General features: G+C 41.8%; 1 protein-coding gene across 1 annotated transcript in view; it reads right to left on the bottom strand.

Annotated features, from left to right (window-relative positions):
- Positions 1-674: 674 nt before the first annotated feature.
- Positions 675-11655, bottom strand: part of LOC132828221 (C->U-editing enzyme APOBEC-2-like) — a 30656-nt gene continuing 19675 nt past the window's right edge. The window contains exon 3 of the mRNA XM_060845175.1: positions 675-1034. The gene's annotated coding sequence lies outside the window, so the exon portion shown is untranslated. The remainder of the gene's footprint in view (positions 1035-11655) is intronic.

Raw genomic sequence — 11655 nt, 5'->3', positions numbered from 1 at the left:
AAGAGTGTGGATACCAACGAGAATTTCTCAGCTGCTTTCCCTGAAGAACTCAGGTAAAATCAACACAGATAGCACAATTAACTTCAGACCTTGGGGCACAGCAACAGTATATTACAATGTTAGATAGCCCCTTCTAAATAAAAGACCATGTCACCTATAAGAACATAACGAGAATGAATGACCAAATCACATATGATGTGATAAATGTATTGGTCTATTAAAGAACAGTTATTGCTGCCTTATGTGCTTTTTAAGACTGTAATTGTTCTTTACTGATAGGAATTCTATTCTGATTGTTTATTTTTCAATTGTAAGAATAGCAGTTTGTCCTCCTTTTTACATATACTTTATCTTATTTAGTAATCAGCAAAATATAACAATTAACTGATTGAACTTTTTGTGAAAGTTTGAAATTCATGAATTTGAGTCAGATTTGGGATGGGAATGAAATCCTTGCAGGAATCTCTTAGGGGTCTGTTCTCAATTTCAAGTATATTATTCCATAATATGCATATTGTTTTATTCCTGAAGAAGAATCATTTAAAGGTAATGTCAGCTGATATCTACAAGATGGATAACCACCATTTTATGAAAGAATTGAGAAGCACAAAGGTAGGCAGTCACAATTTTATTGTAAAACACAGTGTCATTGACAACTAACATATTTTGGATATTTAATATAATCCTATATTGGCAGCTGTAATGTCTGCTACATGATTAATGTTCACTATGTGAAATAATATTTTACTATCAAATTCTAAACCTACATGAACATAAATTTTACAGTTTGTGAGGCAGAGCTACATTGAATTAATAGTGCATCAGCATATCCGAACCTTCTGTCCTAAGGTACAGGAACTACTTGCAATGAACTGAAATTGGAGTCACAATCTTAACTTACATTGTAAGAGATGTTAAAGAAAATCCTTTCAGTTCAGTCCAAATGAAATACAATAAATGAGTTCTGCTTCTTCCTAGATGTCCCACAGCATCCTGTTGGGCTACTGAAGTGATTGGCATACAGCACCCATATTCTATAATAAAAAAAGTATATAATTACTGTTTAAATAGCAGTGAATGCAGAGCATTGGAAACTTCTGCAAGCTGATTATTGGGCTTTTATTTTGAAGCAAATGTATTTTCCTTAATGAACACTTTATTCATTGATTATAGTAGCACAATAATTCAAAAGACTTGGACTGGTGATCTGAAGATATATTTGAATCCAATCTTGGCAGTTGAGAGCATTTAGATTCATTTCATTTAATTAATCTGGAATAAAAAAAACACCATAATGTTGTAAAGCTCCATCTTCTTCACAAATGTCCTTTAGCAAAGAAAATCTGCAGTTTTACATGACCTATATGTGGCTCCAAACTCAGTTTGGTTGTCTCTTATCTGCTCCCTGAACAAACCCAGCAAACTGATCAGTAATGTTCACATTCCATGAATAAATAAGTATAATAAGTAACGATGTATTTAAGGCATATTTCACATACGATGATGGTCAATGCGATATTCCTCTGCCCATCTATTTTATTTAAAAATAATTTAAATACACATAATTTGAACTGTCCACAAATCACCTTAGTTGCAATCCCAACAGATTTTATTTATTGGAGCTTCTTTTTCACTGCAGTTACATTTAGGATATTAAAATTTTTAAAAGCAGCTTGCTTTTCTAAAATAGCTTTCTGAATGTTTCGGAATACTTTACAACCAGTAAGGAACTTTCAAAGAGTGTTTACCATTGTAATGTAGAGTAATGCAACAGACAATTTGCACACAGTGAAATGAACAGCAGCATGGAGAATTCTTTTAGTCACTTTTGGTTGAGGAATAGATGTTGGCTGGGACACCAAGTGAACCATCCTACTATTCTGTAACAAATATGATGAGTTATTTTACATTCATCAGAGAGAAGGGCTCTCCTGAAAGTCTGCTTTTGCCCATACAACAATTCTGAGTACTGTATTGATTGAGCAGCAGAGATTGACTTTAGAGGGTAGTTTGAACATTCAGCCTCCTAATTCATTAAGAAAGAGTGCCACTGTTGAGCTAAGACTGCAACAAAGGATGCATCTGCTCGGATGGCTTGCAGGGTTAGGTGGTTGCTGCACTGCTTTGCAAATCCTGTTTATTTCAGGCTGCACCTATCATAAGCACACAAGCTTCAAGTTGTTACACATTTGCACAGAAACCCATATATAGAGTAGATGAAAAGATCATTATTACTGCCAGCTGCAGCCAACTCATCGCTATCCCATAGTTGGAAAAGTTTCCATCCTTATTGGAGTCCTGACTGGATTACCCTGTCTTTGGTGTACCCTCCCCTAAACAGGCTGAACTATAAATATCTAAAGAGACAGCTGAAATTATACAAAGATATGTGGGAGGCTCACATGACATGTAACAATGCAACAAAGGGTAGGGCTCTGTGGGATAGGAGAGTTAAACTCTAAAACTACACTTGGGTGTTTCCCAGTATGATCAAAATAACAAAAGTGACAATCCTACTTAGTGCTGAGAGCTTAATTGTAGCCTGTACCAAATAAATTAATTTCTATCATCTGAAAAACTATAGAAATATGTTCCCTGTTCTTATTACATTGGAGACAATTGAGAGCAGGTTTACTAGACTGATACCTGGAATGGGAGAAAGTAAGGACTGCAGATGCTGGAGATCGGAGCTTAAAAATGTGTTGCTGGAAAAGCGCAGCAGGTCAGGCAGCATCAAAGAAACAGGAGAATCGACGTTTCGGGCATAATCCCATCTTCAGGAATGAGGAGGGTGTGCCAAGCAGGCTAAGATAAAAGGTAGGGAGGAGGGACTTGGGGGAGGGGCGTTGGGAATACGATAGGTGGAAACCTATCTGCATACTTTGACACGGTTCTGTCCCCCTTAGTCCAAGAATTCCACACCTACATTCGGGACACCACCCAAGCCCTCCACCTCCTCCATGATTTTCGCTTCTCTGGCCCCCAACACCTTATCTTCACCATGGACATCCAGTCCCTATACACCTCCAGCCCCCATCACAAAGGCCTCAAAGCCCCCCGCTTCTTCCTTTCCCGCCGAACCAACCAGTACCCTTCCACTGACGCCCTCCTTCGACTGACAGAACTGATCCTCACCCTGAACAACTTCTCTTTCCAATCCTCCCACTTCCTCCAAACCAAAGGAGTAGCCATGGGCACCCGCATGGGCCCCAGCTATGCCTGCCTCTTCGTTGGATATGTGGAAAAGTCCATCTTCCACAGCTACACTGGCACACCCCCCCCCACCTTTTCCTCCACTACATCGATGACTGTATCGCCGCTGCCTCGTGCTTCCACGAGGAGGTTGAACAGTTCATCCACTTTACTAACACCTTCCACCCCGACCCCTCTTTCCCCCCCCCAACCCCCCACTTCCTAGACCTCTCCATTTCTATCTCGGATGACAGACTCAACACGGACGTTTATGATAAACTGACTGACTCCCACAGCTACCTAGATTACACCTCCTCCCTCCCTGCCCCTTGTAAAAACGCCATCCCATATTCCCAATTCCTTCGCCTTCGCCACATCTGCTCCCAGGAGGACCAATTCCAATACTGAACAACCCAGATGGCCTCCTTCTTCAAAGACCGCAATTTCCCCTCAGACATGGTTGACGATCCTCTCCACCGCATCTCCTCCACTTCCCGCTCCTCCGCCCTTGATCCCCGCCCCGCCAATCGCCACCAGGACAGAACCCCACTGGTCCTCACCTACCACCCCACCAACCTCCAGATATATCATATCATCCTTCGTCATTTCCGCCACCTCCAAACATTCCCCACCACCAAGGATATATTTTCCTCTCCATCCCTATCAGCGTTCCGGAAAGACCACTTCCTCCGCGACTCCCTCGTCAGATCCACAACCCCCACCAACCCAACCTCCACTACCGGCACCTTCCCCTGCAACTGCAAGAAATGCAAAACTTGCGCCCACACCTCCCCCCTCACTTCCTTCCAAGGCCCCAAGGGATCCTTCCATATCCATCAGAAATTCACCTGCACCTCCACACACATCATTTACTGCATCCGCTGCACCTGATGTGGCCTCCTATACATTGGGGAGACAGGCCGCCTACTTGTGGAACGTTTTTAAAGAACACCTCTGGGACACCTGCACCAACCAATCCAACCGCCCCGTGGTTGAACACTTTAACTCCCCCTCCCACTCCGCCAAGGACATGCAGGTCCTTGGCCTCCTCCATCGCCAGACCATGGTAACACGATGCCTGGAGGAAGAGCGCCTCATCTTCCGCTTAGGAACCCTCCAACCACAAGGGATGAATGCAGATTTCTCCAGCTTTCTCATTTCCCCTACCCCCACCTTTTCTCAGTCCCAACCCTCAGACTCACACCGCCTTCTTGACCTGCAATCTTCTTCCCGACCTCTCCGCCCCCACCCCCTCTCCAGCCTATCACCCTCACCTTAACCTCCTTCTACCTATTGTATTCCCAACGCCCATCCCCCAAGTCCCTCCTCCCTATCTTTTATCTTAGCCTGCTTGGCACAAAGGGCTTATGCCCAAAACATCGATTCTCCTGTTCCTTTGATGCTGCCTGACCTGCTGCGCTTTTCCAGCAACACATTTTTAAGCTCTGATACCTGGAATGAATGGCTTGACTTATGAGGATAGGTTGGACAAGCTGGGCTTATTTCTGCTGGAGTTTAGAGGGGTCGCTTGTTTGAAACATATAAGATCATGAATGATCTTGATAAGTGCAATGTGGAAAGGATGTTTTCTCTTGCCGGTTGGTCCAAGGCTAGGGGCACCGTTTAAAATGAGATGTTGCCCTTCAGGACAGAGATAAGGAGATTTTCTTTCCTCTCAGTTGTATGACTTTGGAACACTGCCTCAGAAGGTAGCAGAGACAGTGCCATTAAATATTTTTGAGACAGAAGTAAGCAAGGTAATTAAAGATTACCAAGGATAGGTGGGAATGTGGTGTTTGAAATATAAGCTGATCAGCTATGATCTATTGAATAATGGATGATGCTCTAGAGACGAAATTCAAGGGCCTACATTTGTTCCTATTATGTATGTTCCTAATTTATTCAACTTATGGAAATGGAAATAAAAAGTTCATCAGCTACAGGACTATTCAAATTGTGAACCAGTTTCAAAGGACAATCTGTGGTTTACAAGCCAGCTGCGCTCAGATCTACAATTCAATAGTATATGTCTATCCAGACTTAATATACACTCCCCATTCAGTAACATCTTTGGAAATGATCTGCACTGGACAAGCACAACAGTTCCAAAGATTGGTACTTCTAGCAGAAAAAGGTTCTGAGGTAGAATCACATTGGACTCAAAACATTAATGCTGTTTCCCTTTCTATAGATGCTGCTCTTCTAGAATTCTGTGTTTGTTTCAGATTTACAGCATCCACTGTATCTTGCCTTTGATTAAGCTGGTGAAAAGGTTTTACTGTCTTTAACCTTACTCAATTGTGATTATTAGCCAGTCTGGTTTTAATGAATCCTCACTTAGCAGAACTGTAAATTATTAGATTAGATTACTTACAGTGTGGAAACAGGCCCTTCGGCCCAACAAGTCCACACCGACGCACAACCCACCCATACCCCTAACCTAACACTAGGGGCAATTTAGCATGGCCAATTCACCTGACCCTTTGTGACTGTGGGAGGAAACCGGAGCACACCCACGCAGACACGGGGAGAACGTGCAAACTCCACACAGTCAGTCGCCTGAGGCGGGAATTGAACCTGGGTCTCTGGCGCTGTGAGGCAGCAGTGCTAACCACTGTGCCACCGTGCCGCCCACCAAATTATCTTTTGTTGGTAAACAGATTTCACACAAAGTGCTGAACCCTCCTTTTCTTTACAGGTCTGACTGGGTCCACTGTTGATTTCCAGCATATTGTTGTACCACATTAAAGTACGACAGAAAATGAGCTTCTATTTTCTATCAACTTCAGGTCCAGAACTTAGGAAAAAGAATAGATCTCCTCAATCTTGTTCTGCCTTTCACAAAATTCATTCCCCTGTGAATAATACAAGCCTATTAATCTCACTTAAACATTTATAATTGATCTCTTGTCAATTGCATTTTGCAGAAGAGAGAACACCCAACTGTTACCATCCTTTGGTGTAGAACTGCTTTCTCACTTCACTCACAAACGGCATATTCACTCTAACCTTTTGACCATTTCCCATCCCTAGATAGAGAGAAACCATTTATTGCCCTCAATTCCTTGGAAATTTTGATCACATCATCCATTAACCTCTAAATTCCAGAACATGCAACATTAGTTTAATATCCCACCACCATTTAACCACTGGAGTCTGCTTATGATTCTGGTTAATGCATACTGCACTCTCTCCAAAGCTGATATGTTTCTTTTAAGGTGTGGTGTCCTGAATTGTCCATAGTATTCCCAAGTGACCAGGGCTTTTTATAGTTGGCTTTTTTCCCTCTGCCTACCACATCCCCCCACCCCAATCCATTTCCTGCTTTAATTCTATTCTGTCAGACATAATGGCTAGTACTCCATTAGCCTATGACTATTTCCTATATCTGTCCATCACAAACTATGCTCATGGGCAACTAAGTCTTGTCGGGTCTCCATTGTTTCAAGATTTTCACCATTTGAACAGTATTCTATCCATGTCAGTTCCATAGTGGATGACCTTGTCTTTCTCTATAGTGATATTCATTCATGAGAGATTTGCAAGTCACTTAATTTGTCAATATGTCTTTCTTTCATCAACACTGCTTATGATCTTCATATGATTTGATAAACTTGAATGCGTGGCTTTCTCTATCATTATCTAGGTTGTTAAAAATATGATGAATAATTGAAGCTCCACACAGATCCTTCTGAATAGCATTAGTTATATTCTGCCAAGTAGAGTATCTACCTATTATTCAAACTGTGTCCTGATGCTCAGCCACACATCCTTATCAGCTCAATAATTTGCTTTTATTTTCATAATATTCAACTTCATTTAACAGTCTAATATGGTGGTGGAGGGTTGTTTTTCAGACTGGAGGCCTGTGATCAGTGGAGTGCCACAAGGATCGGTGCTGGGCCCTCTACTTTTTGTCATTTACATAAATGATTTGGATGCGAACATGAGAGGTACAGTTAGTAAGTTTGGAGATGACACCAAAATTGGAGGTGTAGTGGACAGCGAAGGGGGTTACCTCAGATTACAACAGGATCTTGGCCAGATGGGCCAATGGGCTGAGAAGTGACAGATGGAGTTTAATTCAGATCAATGTAAGGTGCTGCATTTTGGGAAAGCAAATCTTAGCAGGACTTATATACTTAATGGTAAGGTCCTAGGGAGTGTTGCTGAACAAAGAGACCTTGGAGTGCAGGTCCATAGCTCCTTGAAAGTGGAGTCACAGGTAGATAGGATAGTGAAGAAGGCATTTGGTATGCTTTCCTTTATTGGTCAGAGTATTGAGTTGGGAGTTGGGAGGTCATGTTGCGGCCATACAGAACATTGGTTAGGCCACTGTTGGAATGTTGCGTACAATTCTGGTCTCCTTCCTATCGGAAAGATGTTGTGAAACTTGAAAGGGTTCAGAAAAGATTTACAAGCATGTTGCCAGGGTTGGAGGATTTGAGCTATAGGGAGAGGCTGAACAGGCTGACGCTGTTTTCCCTGGAGTATCGGAGGTTGAAGGGTGACCTTATAGAGGTTTACAAAATTATGAGGGGCATGGAAAGGGTAAATAGGCAAAGTCTTTTCCCTGGAGTAGGGGAGTCCAGAACTAGACGGCATAAGTCTAGGGTGAGAGAGGAAAGATATAAAAGAGTCCTAAGGGGCAACATTTTCACGCAGAGGGTGGCACATGTATGGAATGAGCTGCTAGAGGAAGTGGTGAAGGCTGGTAAAATTGCAACATTTAAGAGGCATTTGGATGGGTATATGAATAGGAAGGGTTTGGAGGGATATGGACCGGGTGCTGGCAGGTGGGACTAGATTGGGTTGGGATAACTCATCAGCATGGGCATGTTGGACCGAAGGGTCTGTTTCCGTCCTGCACATCTCGATGACTCTGTGACTCTATGAAGGACATTATCAGTATGTGTTGTCAGATTAAATAAATAGCATGCATATCCTATCCACTATTTTAGTGACCTATTCAAAAACATTCAATTAAGTTCATTAGGCACATTCTCCCCTTTATAAAACCCACAGGTTTTCTCTGATCTGCAGATACTTTTTAAAAAGTCCATTCACCCCATCCCTAATGATAGCTCCTAGTCATGCTCCTGATGTTCTTCGGCTTACTTTGCCAGGCCTAAGCCCAATAAAAATGAGATTGAGACAGGGCAGGTAAAGTTGCTGTGAATCTGGTTGCAGTCGGTCAGAGGATTTGACCCGTAAGAGGAACAAAAAAAAATAGCCAATGTTTGCTGCCGGGTTTGTGGTTATAGAGAGGACTGGATCAGTTGTTACTCTATTTACTTTATTACAATGCTAATCATATTATTCCACTGTTTTTAAGTGTAAAAGGAAGTGGGAACATTTGGAAACACTAAATATATTGAGTGGCAAATAAGATGTGATATCACTGAGATATATTAAATATTCATTGTCAAATCCAACTTGTTCCCTTCAAATATGACAGGAAAATGTGCGAGATGACTTAAACTTAAGTAAGTGAAAAAATAATGTAAACCTGCAGTGGAAAAAAGCCCCTCACTATTAAAGCATTTGGGATAGTCAAAGTACATTTGAACACTGTGTCATTATGAAGTCAATATTACAGCATCAGATGGATGAACTCCAGTGAGCAGAGTAACCTTTCCCTATCCTGATCTTTATTTTTTATTCAATTGAAGACATCATTTTACAGGTTTTCAAAGCTTTCTCAGTATGGAAGGAAGTGCTTGAAATGCAAAAGCTGTCACTGTGTTATGCTTCTATTCAAACTATCAGTAATTGCCAACTGTAAACTGCAGCACCAAATTATTTATAATTAAATAATTTTCACAGCAGTCCAATTGGTTTCAAATAAAATATTGGTTTCCTTTTCCATAAGATACCTTTAACTATAATAACTTCCAGCAGAGTGTATTCTCCCAGTTCCCTCCAAAACATGGACTCAGCTTTGGTCTTACTGATTTGGCAAACAAGCTGAAATGTCAATTGGCGGCTTTTATTATAGTTATGAACACATCTGAGTGCTGTTAGAAACTTCTAATAGTGCCTGCACAACATGCAGTGTAACCAGGGGCTTACAGCATGGCAGCAAAACAATCACAGTTACGTTCACGCACTTAATATTCTACAGTGTACTTCATAAGAACTTGGAGCAGGAGTAGGCCATCCGGCCCATCGAGCTTGCTCTGCCATTCAATAAGATCATGGTTGATCTTTTCATGGACTCAGCTCCACTTACCCATGTTTTCACCATATCCCTTAATTCCTTTGTTGGTCTAAAGAAATAGACCTGAGCTTTAAAAATGTATACTGGAATAGCTTCAGCCACTTCACTGGGCAAGGAATTCCATAGATTAATAACCCTCTGGGTGAAGAAGTTCTTTCTCAATTCAGTCCTAAATCTGCTCCCTTTAATCTTGAGGCTATGCCCCTCTTGTCCTAGCTTCACCCACCAGTGGGAACATCTTCTCCACTTCTACCCTATCTATTCCCTTCATAATTTTATATGTTCTACAATATCTCCCCTCATTTTTCTGAATTCCAATGACTATAATCCCAGCCTACTCAGTTTCTCCTCATAATTCAACCCCCTCAACTCCAGAATCAACCTAGATGATCTCCTCTGCACCCCCTCCAGTGCCAGTACATCCTTTCTCAAGTAAGGAGACCAAAACTACACGCAGTACTCCGGGTGTGGCCTCTCCAGCACCCTATGTAACTGCAAAATAACGTCCCTGCTTTTAAACTCCATCCCTTTAGCAATGAAGGACAAAGTTCCACTTGCTTTCTTAATTATTTGTCGTACCTGCAGACCAACCTTCTGTGGTTCATGCACAAGGACACCAGACCCCTCTGCATAGCAGCATGCTGCAACTATTTACCATTCAAGTAATAATCCTTTTTACTATTACTCTGACCAAAATGCATGAATTCACATTTATTAACATTGTATTCTGAAGTAATGCCTTTAATTCATAACCAGAAGCTACTCTTACTCCGAACAGGAATAAACCTGAAAGCACTAACACCCCACACTGGCTTTGTACAATTCAAATCATTCTCAAGTCTAGTCAGAAAAATCAATAATTGTATGACTGTTATTTTTTAACACAGTGTAGGAGGTTAAACATTAACAAAAAAAAATGTCAATGTACACTAGGCCCCATTTTCACCAGGACAGAGAGAGAGCATCTCTGAGGACTGAAGGGTTCTTGTTTACTTCCAGTTGTTCACACTGACATGGCCACCTGCTTTCAATGAAATCAGATCATGCATTCCCTAATGTTTGGAATGTGATTGTGGTGATTAGACCAGTAGATTAGTTTAGTAGATTTCTTTTGGATAGACAAGGTACCCCTTTGGAAAAGTAACAGGCCTCTGCAGAAATGGTCATGGGATAAGTCGTACCTAAGTTCTGTGGAAAATATCAAAGACTGTCAATAAGTGTCCAGAACTGTCAACTGTATGTTGATGCATTAGAGTGCTTTTCAAATGTAGGGTTGTCTGCAATTTAACAATTTAACTAGCAGAATGATATTTTTCTCCTACATGCATAAGTACTTTTGGATATTTTTAAAAATTATTCGTGGGATGAGGGCATCACTGGCTAGGCCACCATTTCTTGTCCTTCCCTAATTGCTTCTGCGAATTTTGTGATGGGCTGCCAATTTGAAATTGCTGCAGAACTTGGGCTATAGAAACACTCAGTGTGTTAAGGACAGACATCATGAGACCCGGTGCTGTTCCTGGTCCATATCCCCAGCCTCTGACCTCAACACCCCACAACCCAGTCCCAAGCACAGTAACCATCCCTGAGCTTTGGATTTCAGTAGCCCCAGATCCCATGCATCTACTGTCCTTGTCCTTCTAGCTGGTAGAGATCAAGGGTTTGAAGGTACAGTATAAGCAGCCTTAATGAGTTGTCACTGTGTGTTTTGTAAACATTGCTCCACCACGTAGTGATGTAAAGGGAATGAATGTTGAAGATGCTGGATAGGGTACCTGTCAAGCAGGTTGCTTTGGCCTGAATGATGTTGAGCTTCTTGATAGTTGTTGGCGGTTCACTTATTCTAGATACTCAATGAATTGGTGTAGTAGGTGAAGGAGAATGGAGTAGTTAGTGGAAGTAGGAAGTAAGTTGACATAACGGGTATGAAGGTCTTGGGCCCACTGCAGTGCTCCAGTGAGATTCAATGCAAGTTGGAAGAATATGATTTGTTTCCACACTAATGGACAAAGTACTGCAATGGTTTACTGTTGCCTGTTTAGCTAACCAGAAAGAACCCCCACTCTTATCGTCTGCCATACTGAGGGGACTTACAGGCCTAATAATCAATTTGCTTGGCCATGTCATGAACAAATCCTCTTGGCCAACAAGTCCTGGACTGGGACTTGAACCCAGAGCTTCTGGTTCAGAGCTAGGAATGCTACCATTGTATGACAAGACTTGTGCTTGCTGCTATCATAGCC

The sequence above is a fragment of the Hemiscyllium ocellatum genome, chromosome 26, assembly GCF_020745735.1.
Source record: "Hemiscyllium ocellatum isolate sHemOce1 chromosome 26, sHemOce1.pat.X.cur, whole genome shotgun sequence".
Taxonomy (NCBI): domain Eukaryota; kingdom Metazoa; phylum Chordata; class Chondrichthyes; order Orectolobiformes; family Hemiscylliidae; genus Hemiscyllium; species Hemiscyllium ocellatum.
The sequence above is the reverse complement of the archived record's forward strand: the minus strand, read 5'-3'. Positions and strand labels throughout refer to the sequence as shown.